The 14,060-nt window shown below is 45.1% G+C and overlaps 1 protein-coding gene and 1 pseudogene across 1 annotated transcript in view; both read right to left on the reverse strand.

The window, feature by feature from the left end:
• LOC127436275 (kinesin-like protein KIF21A) overlaps positions 1-14,060 on the reverse strand; it is a 292,925-nt gene that overhangs the window by 76,966 nt on the left and 201,899 nt on the right. The gene's annotated exons all lie outside the window — the stretch shown is intronic.
• LOC127435737 (copine-8-like) overlaps positions 1-14,060 on the reverse strand; it is a 129,516-nt pseudogene that overhangs the window by 7,140 nt on the left and 108,316 nt on the right.

Here is a 14,060-nt window from a genome sequence, read left to right on the forward strand (position 1 = left end):
TCTGTCAGTGGGGAGATAGGAAGTGGTAAGGGCCATAATTTCAGCGATGGTGGAGACAGGCTTTAAAAGGCCGGTGGAATGCCAGACTGGGAGAGAGAGTCCGAGACGTACACACACCCAGACTGAAGCTGAAAGCTGAAAAGCTGTTTATAAACAGTAATAAAAATAAAAAATAAAAAACATCCCTTTTTCAGGACACTGTATTTTAAAGATAATTTTGTAAAAAATCCAAATAACTTTACAGATCTTTATTGTAAAGGGTACAGGGAGAAAGGAAGGACAGCTGATCGTCCTCACAGTGGCAGACCATGTGTAACAACACCTGCACAGGATCGGTACATCCAAATATCACACCTGCGGGACAGGTACAGGATGGCAACAACAACTGCCCGAGATACACCAGGAATGCACAATCCCTCCATCGGTGCTCAGACTGTCCGCAATAGGCTGAGAGGCTGGACTGAGGGCTTGTAGGCCTGTTGTAAGGCAGGTCCTTACCAGACATCACCGGCAACATCATCGCCTATGGGCACAAACCCACCTTCGCTGGACCAGATAGGACTGGCAAAAAGTGCTCTTCACTGACGAGTCGTGGTTTTGTCTCACCAGGTGTGATGATCGGACTCGCGTTTATCATTGAAGTAATGAGCGTTACACTGAGGTCTGTACTCTGGAGTGGGATCGATTTGGAGGTGGAGGGTCTGTCATGGTCTGGGGCGGTGTGTCACAGCATCATCGGACTGAGCTTGTTGTCATTGTAGGCAATCTCAACACTGTATATTACAGGGAAGACATTCTCCTCCCTCATGTGGTACCCTTCCTTCAGGCTCATCCTGACATGACCCTCCAGCATGACAATGCCACCAGCCATACTGCTCGTTCTGTGCGTGATTTCCTGCAAGACAGGAATGTCAGTGTTCTGCCATGGCCAGCGAAGAGCCTGGATCTCAGTCCCATTGAGCACGTATGGGACCTGTTGGATCCGAGGGTGAGGGCTAGGGCCATTCCCCCCAGAAATGTCCGGGAACTTGCAAGTGCCTTAGTGGAAGAGTGGGGTAACATCTCACAGCAAGAACTGGCAAATCTGGTGCAGCCTATGAGGAGGAGATGCACTGCAGTACTTAATGCAGCTGGTGGCCACACCAGATACTGACTGTTTATTTTTCTGTTAGACACATGTCTGTGAAACTTGTTCAGTTTATGTCTTAGTTGTTGAATCTTTTTATGTTCATACAAATATTTACACATGTTAAATTTGCTGAAAATAAAAGCAGTTGAAAGTGAGAGGACATATATATTAATGCACCCATTGAGTTTATGTTGACTGTTATCATTGAAGCTGTGTGTGTAAACTGAAATTCTTGCTGGAAAGCATATTTTGAGTTAAAGCCCTGAGAATAAAAGACCACTCACGTGGATTGCAACGCCAGCTCCCGCTTCCTTCTTGCCTCCCACTCTTAGAACCTTGTGGCAGCGGTGGCGTGGTCGAGCGTTCATCCAGAGAGAAAGCGGCAAGGGTGCATTCAACTGAGCCAGATAACGATTAACACCTGTTTCCAATTGTAGTGAGCTTAGGGAAAGCGGCATAAAAGGGACCATGCCAATGCCAAGGAGGCAGAAACAGTCCAGAGACTGTTTGTGAAGCTAATGTGTTGTTATTATAAATCTGATGTGTACGTGTGAAGCTGTAAGCACTCAGATCTATCTATTAAAAACCCTTACCTATGACTGAAGAAACCCATTCCCTGTGTCCTCTTTCCCTCCTGACTGTGAAGTTTGTTACACTGGTGCCAAAACCCAGGATTGAACTGAAGGAAGTACGCCTCATGGAGTCCTCACCATTTGCTGAAATCTTCAAGTCCCTCACCAGCCTGCACCACTCTCACCAACAGGCCCTGCTTGAGCTTCGTCAGGACTAAGATCGCCGCTTCCATGAGATCATCAGAGCTCAAGCAGAGGACCGGCAGGCGATCCGGAGCCTTCTCAGCCAGGAGAAAGCCCCGGCCATGACCCCGGGCAACAGCAGCCCCATGCCCCTGCCCTCGCTCTTGAAGATGGGGGTGGAAGATGACCCAGAAGCCTTCCTCGACCTGTTCGAGCAAACCGCCGAGATCTGGGGTTGGCCGCATGCACAGTGGGCAGCCTGACTCATCTCTTTGTTGTCCGGGGAAGCCCAACTCGCAGCTCAACAACTGCCGGCGTCTAGTCTCCTGGTCTAACACGAGGCCTTGCGCACAACCAAAAGGGTGAGGGTGAAGTGTGTGCACGGTGATATTCACAACTACCTGGTAGTAACCCTCGTTATTAAATTTCGGGGAACAAAGCATAGAGTGGAGGCCGCGGTTAGTTCCCGCCTCACCCATCCGCTGATTCTGGGAACTAATTGGCCTGAATTCAAAAACATGTTAAAGGGAATGTGTGCAGATGGGTCCTGCACGAAAGCGGCGAGATGTGAAATGTGTGATGCTTTGGCAGGGGAGGCAGAGCCGAGGCCATCTTCATCTGCTCCACATCACGGTGATGTGAGGGGGGAGAGGCTGCGGCCCCTCCCATCCTCAGGGGATTTCCCGAAGGGGATTTCCCTCTGGAGCAGTCAAGAGAGGAAACCCTCAGGCACGCCTTCGACCAAGTGAAAGTTATCGATGGTCAACAACTCCAGCCAAACATCGTGCTTTCATATCTGTATTTTGCAATAATAAAGGAGCGGTTGTATAGGGTGATGCAGGACGCTCAAACAAAGGAATAATACCGTGGAGCCGCTTGGAAATGTTGTTCCAGGCAGCTCATTATAATCTGATGGCAGGTCACTTGGGGCAGAGGAAAACACTGAACCGACTAATAGCCCATTTTTATTGGCCGGGCATTTGCGGTGATGTTCGCAGGTGGTGTGCGGCATGCCGTGAATGTCAGCTGGTGAATCCACCGGCCACCCCAAAAGCGCCATTGCGCCCTCTTCCGCTGATCGAGGTCCCCATATAAAGAATTGGCATGGACCTCGTCGGGCCATTAGAGTGGACAGCACGCGGACATTGCTTTGTATTAGTCCTGGTGGACTATGCAACACGATATCCGGAAGCAGTGCCTCTACGCAACATCTCAGCATGTAGTGTTGTGGAGACACTCTTCAAAATAATCTCCCGTGTGGGTTTTCCGAAAGAAATCCTCATTCATCAAGGCACAAAATTTATGTCATGGACACTCTGCCAGCTTTATGAATTGTTGGGTATTAAGTCGATTCGAACCAGCGTTTACCATCCACAAACAGATGGCCTGGTGGAGCGATTTAATAAAACCCTTAAAAATATGATTCGTAAGTTTGTGCACGAGGATGCTAGAAATTGGGACAGTACGAGAGTTCCTGCAAGCCTCCACAGGGTTTTCCCATTCGAGCTGCTATATGGGCGGCACCCGCGTGGTGTGCTTGATGTCATATGCGAAGCTTGGGAGGAGGGACCTTCAACCAGAAAAAACGAAATTCAATACATTCTTGATCTTAGAGCAAAACTCCACACTTTAGGGTAACTAACACAGGAGAATTTGCTCCAAGCTCAGGAACGTCAAAGCCGACTATGTAACGGGATCTCGGCTGTGGGAATTTGCACCGGGAGACAAAGTGCTCGTATCACTCCCCACATCAGACTCCAAATTACTCACCAAGTGGAAGGACCATTTGAGGTCACACGATGAGTGGAGGATCTCTAACATTTATAATGAGGAAAAAATTACTGAGTGCACCTTTAACAAAGATAGCATTGTGTGAGGAACAGAGCAAAAAGTACCATTTTATACGTGATTTGTGTATAGTAACATGTTTCTATCAGACCAGGAAGGTAATGTTACTCTTACAATTACACTTTCAAAACAGTGTGATAGTTGCATGTTTATAAGTGGTGCTACACACTTTTCTAAAAGGCTTCCATTCAAAATGCCTTTAATGTAAACACGTTTCCCGTTCATCAAAGGATGTCAAATTTGGGTCTCTGGTGATTCACAACATATCACAGAGGCAAACATTAGGTTGAAAATAACCTGAAAAATTGCTGTAATATTTCTTTCCACAGAAAGAATACATGAGGTAGAGAGCAGCACAGCTCACCTGTACAATGTCTCTCTCTGCGAATCGCCCTCTGGATGATATCCTCACCTCATCTCCGTCCAGTTCAATCATCTCTGTCAAATGGAAGATATATGGCACAGGAAAAACCATCATGCACTGCCTTCTCTCTGCTTACACTTACAGTAACAGTGAAGTGTGCTATCACTGGATTTAATTTGAGTTCAAATACATGCTTTAAATGAGTTCACAGAATAAATCAAGACTGCTGTGAGATAACAAGAACTCTGACAGCTGAATATAAATGAGCTTTTTATCTTCAGAAAAAAATCTTATCAAACTTATTTAAATCAGCCCAACAGAGACCAAAAGTGAAAAAAAAGCCTTTTTAACATATAATTCTAATGCACAGTATCATGGAAATTGTCTCCGGTTACACATGTAACCTCGGTTCCCTGAGATGAAGGGAATGAGACATTGCTGTAAGCACTATGGGGAGTCCTTCTTAGACGACATTGTTGAAACCCTTATCCAATCACGCCAATCCTCTGGTTGGCAATGGTGTCTGAGCCCTGCCCCACCCCTTCAGGCCCACAGTTGACCTATATAAGTGGGAGCTCAGTCACCATTTCTTGTCACAAGGAACAAGAGTGAGTCACTCACATTATGAGTCACTCACACACTTCATCTCAGGGAACTGAGGTTACATGTGTAACCGGAGACATTCCCTTTCGATTCAGTTCACTCGACACTGCTGTAAGCACTATGGGGAACGATATCCCATCATGCCGCACTATGTGACATTACACTCCCAGAGTTATAACACTAAATAGAGATATTCATAAGGTGTCACAGGCCACAGGCCGATGACTTATAAGTCACATTAAGTGTATATGAATAGTCCCACACTGCGGCCACAAGATAGAAACTAATGAGTCTGGGATCTATATGAACCATATAGATATACACAGTATGGTTTATTAACCCTCTCTCAACATTTCTTATGGGAGTACTTATGACTTTTAAAGGGGCAGTTCAACAGCATATGAGTAGGTGTTTGAAATGATTTTAGTTAGTAGCCAGCTCATAATAAGGGCTTGGGCTCACCCACTTGAGTGTAAGAAGCACTCTATACAGAGAGGACTTGTGAGGAGATGGACGCCACATCTATGTTATAAAATCTCATGAACGGGTTATGTGAGGACCATCCTGCTGCCAAACATATGTCCTGTAAGGACACAATGTTTGTCCATGCCCATGAAGAGGCCATGCCTTGGGTTGAATGTGCTTTGACAACTATAGGGCAATTCGCACACTTTGATTCATAAGCGAGGGCAATCACATTAATGATCCAGTGAGAGAGCCTTTGTTTGGAGACGGACATTACTTTTGTGCGTCTCCATAACAAATGAAAAGCTGATTCGACAGCCTAAACTGATGGGTGCACTCAACATATGTATGCAATGCCCTCACTGGGCATAACATATGCATAGATTGCTCTTCATCTGAATTAAATGGTGAGGGATAGAAGGCTTGCAAACAAACCACCTGATCCCTGAAGGGCACTGATAAAACCTTAGGCACATAGCCTTTTCTAGGTTTAATGGTGGCTTTTGACAGATCTGGACCAAACTCCTTTCCATGTACACTTTGCTGATGACAGAATGAATGAGGTGCACCGGGGGATTCACTGGCAATTTGTGAGCCAGCATGTCCATGCCCAGTGGGGCTTGGGACATGGAGTATCATAGGGACAGTGGGTGTTCTCAGCGGAGGCGAATAGGTTGACTTCTGCTTTGCCGAATATTTCCCAAATCCTCATCACTGTCTCAGGATGAAGTCTCCAGCTGCTGCCACCATAAATGATGAAAATAAAAAGATGCTGCCCAGCATTCTCTGAAATGACTTCAGTGGCAAAGTTTTTCCCAGTTTGAACTGAGACAGACACTGAAGAATGGTCTGTACGTGCTTGTCCGTAAGGTGCATGCACATGCTCACAGAGTCTAGACAAACCCCTCAAAAGGAGATTTGCTGGCTGTGGAAAAGTGTGCTTTTTGCCTAGCTGACATTCAGTCCCAGATTTTTCAGATGGCAAAGTGGCAAGTCTCTGTGTTCACTCAGTAGTGCCTCTGATTGGGCTAGTAATGACCAATAGTTGAGATAATTCAAAACACACACACCATTCATTTTCAGTGGGGCGAGCACCGCATCGATACATTTCGTGAACGTGCGAGGAGCCAGAGACAGACCGAAAGGAAGGACTTTGAATTGATACGCAGTTCCCTCGAACGCGAATCTCAAAAACCGCCTGTGACATGGTGCAATTGGTACATGAAAGTACGCGTCTTTCAGATCTATTGACGTATACCAGTCCTGAGGACGGATGTGTGATAAGATCTGCTTTTGAGTTAATGTTTTGAATGGCCGCTTCGCGAGTGTGCGATTCAAGCCTCTCAGATCTAGAATGGGCCGAAGCCCACCATCTTTCTTCGGAGCAGGAAAATAATGGCTGCAAACCCCGCTGTGTGGCACAGTCTCTAATGCGTTTTTTTGCAAGGAGACTGTGAATCTCTGTGCACAACGCAGCAAGGTGGCCAGCATACAAACTGAATCGTATAACCGTGCTTGATCGTATTTAACACCCAGTCTGACACACCCATGAGGGCTCGGCACGCATTCGCGCAGTGGGACAGCAGGCTTATTGATTCGCTCACTATAGGATATAGAGTGCTGCTCACCATAGGGAAGCGGTTGAGCATAATGTGTGGGGTGTATGATCCGTGAAGAGGAAATGGCCCTTTTTCTGAGAATGTGTGAGCATCCCATGTACAATGGCTGCTTTTTTCTGTATTGTGAGAACAATAATTGTTTGAGTAATACACACAGAAGCAACATTTGAACAATGTCCTGTTCCCGATGAACAGTATTGAGGAAGAGGGGTGTGCCTCGAATCAAGCCTACTTCGGCTCTGGGCCATAATTAATGGTGAGCTCTGAGCTCCTCTTCATGGGGCTGGGCATGTCAGAAACGTTTCTGCTGCCCGGCCGTGGTTTTTCCGTCTGCTCGTTTTTAACGCTGAGACGATGGTGCTTACAATTGGGCCACTGTTTGTGTGGCTTCACTGACGGCTCAGTAGTAGCTTGTGCTGGGGCAGCAAGAGCTGGATTCTTTGCTAGGCACTGACCAGAATTATATCAAGAGCATGCCGGGAATGGGGAAGTGCTACTTCTCTTTGGCAGAAAGTGTTTCATCGCTTGAGACTGCTTTTGTGCCGCGATGAAGCACTCTGAAAAACCTTCCACTGTGTTGCCAAAGGGACCGTCGGGCGACACCGGGGTGTCAAGGAGGGTGCTTTCTCTGTGTCACACATCACCATGAGAGTTAGCCAAATATGCCGATCCAGAACCACCAGGTTGCTCATCGCTTTGCCGATGGCCTGAGCAGTAGCTTTCATGGCTCGCAGCGCCAAATCTGTAGCAGTGCAGAATTCTTTGAACAGCTGGATCGGAGCCTTGCTCATTCATTTGTTTAAGGAGCATAGCTTGAAAAACCTTGAGCACTGACATGCTGTGGAGTGCTGAACCAGCTTGGCCCACTGCTGTATAAGATCTTCCAGCCAGTGCAGACGTCAGTTGACATGGCGGGATTTCCATCCCATGGCAGTATTATGGCAAAGGTGAGCTGCAATCGACAGTTCCACTGGAGGAAGCTTTGAGTAGCCTTTTTTATCGACATGGTCCACTTTAGTGAGGAAGGCAGCACCTCCGACCTGAATGCGTGAAGAGTAAGGTGCATATCAGGTATTTGTAAGCTCTGCATGGTCCTCAGGGAAGAATGGTGTGCTCCTTCGGACCGTGGTGTGTTGACGACGGCCGGTTTGCAAAACCATTCATCAAGGCAAGACTTTTCTGGCTCTTCTGGAGGGGACCACTCAAGACCAATCTCTTCAACCACTCTCGCGAGAACATGAAGAAGTTCCTTGTCCGTGGTGTGTGCATATTCTTCACCCTCACTGGGGGAAGAAGTGGCAACATCCTCCGTGAACCACTCACCTGAAACTGCGATTAATCCAGCATCATCCCCATCGTCAGAGGCGCCAAACGTAATTAGGCCATGCACTCCAATAGAGGGCCGGAGCTCATCACGCGCATACTGCACAGGCAAGGATGTTAGATCGGAAGTTCGGAGGGGTTAACATGGCTTTCACCGTCACAAGATCCTCCTCTAATTCTTCCAGCTCAACCTAACTGCTCCGCCGTGCCTCCTCATGTGGTCCCTCATGACTTAACACAGAAGAGGTGGGACAAATCTTCACCGGAACACACTGGGGAGCAGAAAGCCTCTGGTGCAGGCACTGAGCACAGGCGACGAGTTGTCCTGTTCGCATCTTGTTGAGAAGTTACATCCGCTGTAAGCGTATATTGACTTTCAACAAGGTTGTCTAAGAAGGACTCTCCATAGTGCTTACAGCAATGTCGAGTGAACTGAATCAAAAGGGAACTGGATTTTCTTGCTCTTTTGAAATAAAAGTGTTGAATGTACAATGAAGGCATACTCTCATATTCTCTCCAGTCTTTTCCGAACATTTAAGAAAATGAAACTGCAAAAAAGACATTTTTTGTAAAAAAATATAATGGTAATAATCGCACACAACCATTAGCTCCTTGATATATGACTGCACACATTTTAATTACATCTATTCAAGATTCAGCAACTTGATTAACGAGGTATGTGTCAGGATTTTGGACTTGTTGTTCTTTGTTTTAGCCACTTGAGGGTCTCAGTGGTCTCCCTTATGTTGTACAGTATTTTCCCTGTGTGTCATTATCATTATTGCTGTCACCTGTGTCTTGTTCCCCTGTGTGCATTTAAGTTGGTTTGTTTGCTTGGTGTTTAGTTCATTCTAAAACAAGCTAACTGTGTCACGGTTCCTGTGTTTTTGCCCTGTGGATTTTTCTATGCAAGTTCTCTCTGTGGAATATATTTTTCCTTGTGGATTTCCCTGTTGGATTATTTCTGTGGATATACTGTATATATTTTTGCTTTGTGGAATACTCTTTGCCTTTGTTTGCTTTGTTGGATTATGTTTTTGTTTTTTACCTACTTGGATTTTATTAATAACCCATTCTGTTTTGAACACTACTTCATCCCTGAGTAAGCCTTTGCAAGTTAAGTTCATTGCCTTTCCTGTGGCTCACTGGTAGCGTATCTGGCTCCTACACTGCTGACCCAGGTTCAAGCCTTGGCCCTGACAGTATGCAGAGATTAGTCCATCATAGCAGAGCTCATTTACATATTGAAGTCCTACAGGTTTAGACAGTAGTAAAATCAATTAACCTGCTTAATTGTGAGAGGCTGGAAAATGGTTGTTAAATCTTGACTAACATTATAAGTGGACCAAAATCTAATATCATTGTCATTTATTATCACGGTAATGGTATAAATCATGATATAGACATTTTTGTTGGAAATTCAACCCCCAAATGCTTTATACACTGATAAGCCGATATATTATGACCACTCACAGGTGAAGTGAATAACGTTGATCATCTTCTAACAAGGCCTCATGTCATGGTCTGGGTAGATTAGATGGTAAGCGAACAATCAGTTCTCATAGTCAACTTGTTGAATGCAGGAGAAATGGGTAGATGTAAAGACCTGAGCGACTTTGACAAGGGCCAAATTGTTATGGCCAGATGACTGGGTCAGAGCATCTCTGAAACGGCAAGGCTTGTGGGGTGCTCCTGATCAGCAGTGGTCCGAGGAGAGACAAACCACAAACCAGCGACAGGGTGTTGGGCAACCAAGGCTCAGCGATGTACGAGGGCAAAGAAAGCTATTCTGTCTGGTCCAAACCGACAGAAGGTCTACTGTGGCAGTCACAGAACATGTTAATGATGGTTACGGGAGGAATGTGTCACAACACACAGTGCATCGCACCCTGCTGTGTATGGGACTGTGTAGCTGCAGACCAGTCAGAGTGCCCATGATGACCCTTGTCCATTGTCGAAAGCACCTACAATGGGCACACGAGCGTCAGAACTTGACAGTGGAAGAAGGACATCTGATCCGATGAGTCCCGTTTTCTTTTACATCACGTGGATGTGCGCCATTTACCTAGGGATGTGATGGCACCAGGATGCACTGTGGGAGAATGACAAGCCAGTGGAGGGAGTGTGATGCTCTGGGCAATGTTCTGCTGGGAAACCCTGGGTTCGGCCATTCATGTGGATGTCAATTTGACAATTGCCACCTACCTAAACATCGTTACAGACCAGGTACACCCCTTCATGGCAATGGTATTCACTGATGGCAGTGGCCTCTTTCAGCAGGATAATGCGCTTTGCCACATTGTACGCATTGTTCAGGAATGGTTTGAGGAACATGATGAAGTGTTCGAGTGGTGTCCTGGCCTCCAAATTCCCCAGATCTCTATCCAATTGAGCATCTGTGGGATGTGCTGGATCAACAATTCCGATCAACGGCAGCTCCACCTCGCAACTTACAGGACTTGAAGGATCTGCTGCTAATGTCTTGGTGCCAGATACCACAGGACACCTTCAGGGGTCTTTTAGAGTCCATGCCTCAGCGGGTCAGCGCTGTTTTGGCTGCACTCAGAGGACCAACAGCATATTAGGCATAATGGACATAATGTTTTGGCTCATCAGTGTATATTATATAACCATAAAGTAATGTCCAGTTACTGAACTGACTGAAGATTCAGTTTGAAAGAGCACACAGATGAAATTGCGGCTAGAAAAATATCAAGGAAGCGTGCATGTACATTTAATGAGGATTTTCAAAAAGAGTTTACATTTCTAAAAAAGGATTCACGGACAGAGCCTAGTAAAGTGAGGTTTGTTGAGCTCGCTTTCCCATTGCCCATGGAGGCTGCACCGACATCGCACAGCATGTTCATACAAAAAAGCATGTTGATGCTGCTAAAAGTGTGCACAAAAGTGTTAGTGATTTTTTTGTGAAGCAAAGTTCCAAATTTGACTAGGTGCACGCAAGTGAAGGACTTTTTGCTTATCATTCTGTTGTGTTTGGCCATATTTTCCGGTCGGCTGACTGCACTGCGAAATTGATCAAGAAATTGTATTGTATTTTCTTCTGCCCGCACTAAATCTGAAGCTGTCATGTGCAACGTACTCACTCCTTTGTCAGAGGAAGAAGTTCAGAGTGATTTGGACAAGTGCTCATTTGTCACATTGACTGTGGATGTATCTAATCACAAAGACATAAAATTGTTCCCTGTGCTTGTGCATTACTTTAATCCACTAGACGGAGGAGTCGCGTGGCACCATGCGAGGTTCGGACATGTGAATGGTGAGCTCTGCACACTTTGCAAGTTTTAATACTTTTTGTGTCATAAACCGGTGAGATTTGATACACCCTGATTCTTAACTGTTCTAGGAGGACAATATGTAAAAAAATTCAAAATCTTCAGGCTCTGGAGACATTAAAAACACTTACATGCTCAAGCTGAAGCCCCCAAACAGCAGGCCGCAAGCCCGGAAGTCGATTTGGCCAGTGAGGTGAAGGAAATTTGGCGACAACTGATGAACATGTCGGCAATGCTGACGAAGGTCGTAGCTGACATGGAGGAGCTTGCTGCAATACGTCGATCGATCATTGCCATAGAAAAGAAATTCACTAAGATGGTTACAAGAGTGGTGGATGTTGAGAAACGGATCGATTATCTGGAGTCATCAGAGAGGGAATTAGCTGCTAATCCGCTAGTGACCAAGGCGGATTTGGAGGGCGTCTGGGAAAAGTTGGAAGATATGGAGAACCGTAACTGCCGGAAAAACGTCTGAATTGTTGGAATTCCTGAGGGAGCAGAGGTTCAGAATATGGTGGAATATTCCTGGACGGGCTCTTTCAGAGTCTGCTCGACATAACAGGCCATAAGCTGGAAATCAAGCGAGCTCACAGAGTTCTGGCTCGGCGATCCACTGAGGGAGACAGACCCCAATCAATTCTGGCCAAATTTCGGAGAAAATCCGATAAAGATCTTGTGTTATGTGAGGCGAGGAGTAAAGGAAGGCTTTCTGGGTAGAACCACAACATTTTCGTATTCCCAGACTTTGCGAATTCGACGAGAGAAACGTGATCGATTCAAGGAATGCAAGAAACTCTTACATCAATGGAAGTTCGCTTTTTCACTGACGTTCCCGGCTAAGTTGAGAATAAATGCTAAGGATGGCAGCAAAGTATTTACATGTCCCCAGCAAGCATTGTCCTTCATAAAGTCAATGGAGTGAGTAAGTTATTTTGTGGTGCTCACGTTGCAGCCAAGTGGGCCTGACTCACTGAACATTAACTTGACCGTCCGAGGAAACTGGGCGCCTTTTTTATTTCTTTTTGTGCTGGTTCTGTCTAGCGGCTGGAGTTTGTTTTGTGGAATAGCACTCCTTCGGGACAGTGTTGTGGATGAATCTGAACGTTCTTTGTGCTTATGCCTCCTATTGGTCAGAGTTTGTTTTGTGGAGTATTTCTTGCAGGACATTGGAATGATTGGTCATTTGTTGCACTCATGTAGCAGTCGAATGGGCTGGCTCACTGAACATTCGTTTGACTGCCTGAGGAAACTGAACAGTTATGTGGATGAATCTACACACTCTTTTTGTTTATCCCACCTATTGGCTGAGTTTGTTTTATAGATTATCTTTTGTGATGTAATTCTGTCTCACAAAATTTGTGTAGAAACACCGGACTTGATCAATCTGACGGCAAAGTTGTCGCAGGGGTTCTCGTAGGTGTACATGGACTGTTTGAGTTTAGAGGGATGGACGCCGGTTGGTGCTGTGTGCATTAACCCCATGCACGATGTTTTTCTTTTTTCTGTTTGTTTGGTTCAGGTGGAAGTTTGGGGTTTGATTGTTGCACTAATGTTGGAATGTGGTCTTTATAATTTTATTTTTGACACACAATCTATTTTTTATAATATGTCAAAATGTCAAATGTTAATATGAGTGGATTGTCTCTCTCCACGTGGAATGTGAATGGGTTGGGGCACCACATAAAAAGAAGGAAGGTTATTTCTTTTCTTAAACATAATAAATATGATAGTGTTTCTTCCCCACAGAAAGCTGAAAAATTTGGGAAGATATGGGGTGGACATGTTTTCTTTAGTGCTGGTTCAAGTAAGATCAGGGGAGTCATTACACTGATAAGTAAGCATCTACAATTCAAATGTCTCAAATAGACTAAAGATAAATTAGGAAGAGTCATTATTGTTTTAGCAGAAATTCAGGGGCAAAGGTTGGTTTTGGCCAATATTTATGTACCTAATGCTGATGATCAGTGCTTTTTTATAGATCTTGAAGGGATGCTGCAAGCTGCTGGCACCCCTCATGATATAATATTGGGAGGAGACCTTAATCTATTGATGGACTCAATCCTTGATCATAGTAAAGCAAATGTGTGTAAGTCCCCTAGAGCAACATTGACGCTTCAAAGGATGTGTAAAAATCTTGGTTTTACAGATATTTGGAGACTTTTGAACCCAGGTAGGGACTATACATTCTTTTCATCAGTCCATAAGATTTATTCTAGAATAGATTTTTTTTTATATCTAAGTCCCTTATTTCATCTGTTGATTTGTTGTTGATTGCTCAATTGGAAACATCTTAGTCTCAGATCATGAGTTTAGAGATGTTGCCACATACGAAGAAAAATAAATCATATAGCTGGCGCTTTAATGTAGCCCTTTTGCAAAATCCTGAATTCCAACAAATGTTAAAGGCTGAAATCAATGTTTATATGGAGACCAACTGGTCCTCAGTATCCTCTATGGGCGTGGCTTGGGAGGCACTTAAGGCAGTTCTTAGGGGTCAGATCATAGAGTATGCCTCATTCATCAAAAAATCCAAAGCACGAGAACTTGTGGAGTTGGAAGGGAATATTGAAAGTGCAGAGGCAGAGCTGAAGCGCCGAATGTCATCTGATGGCCTCAGAGAATTGACCCGACTGAAATACAGATATAATACTATTTTGTTGC

Source organism: Myxocyprinus asiaticus, chromosome 46 (assembly GCF_019703515.2).
Source record: "Myxocyprinus asiaticus isolate MX2 ecotype Aquarium Trade chromosome 46, UBuf_Myxa_2, whole genome shotgun sequence".
Lineage (NCBI taxonomy): Eukaryota > Metazoa > Chordata > Actinopteri > Cypriniformes > Catostomidae > Myxocyprinus > Myxocyprinus asiaticus.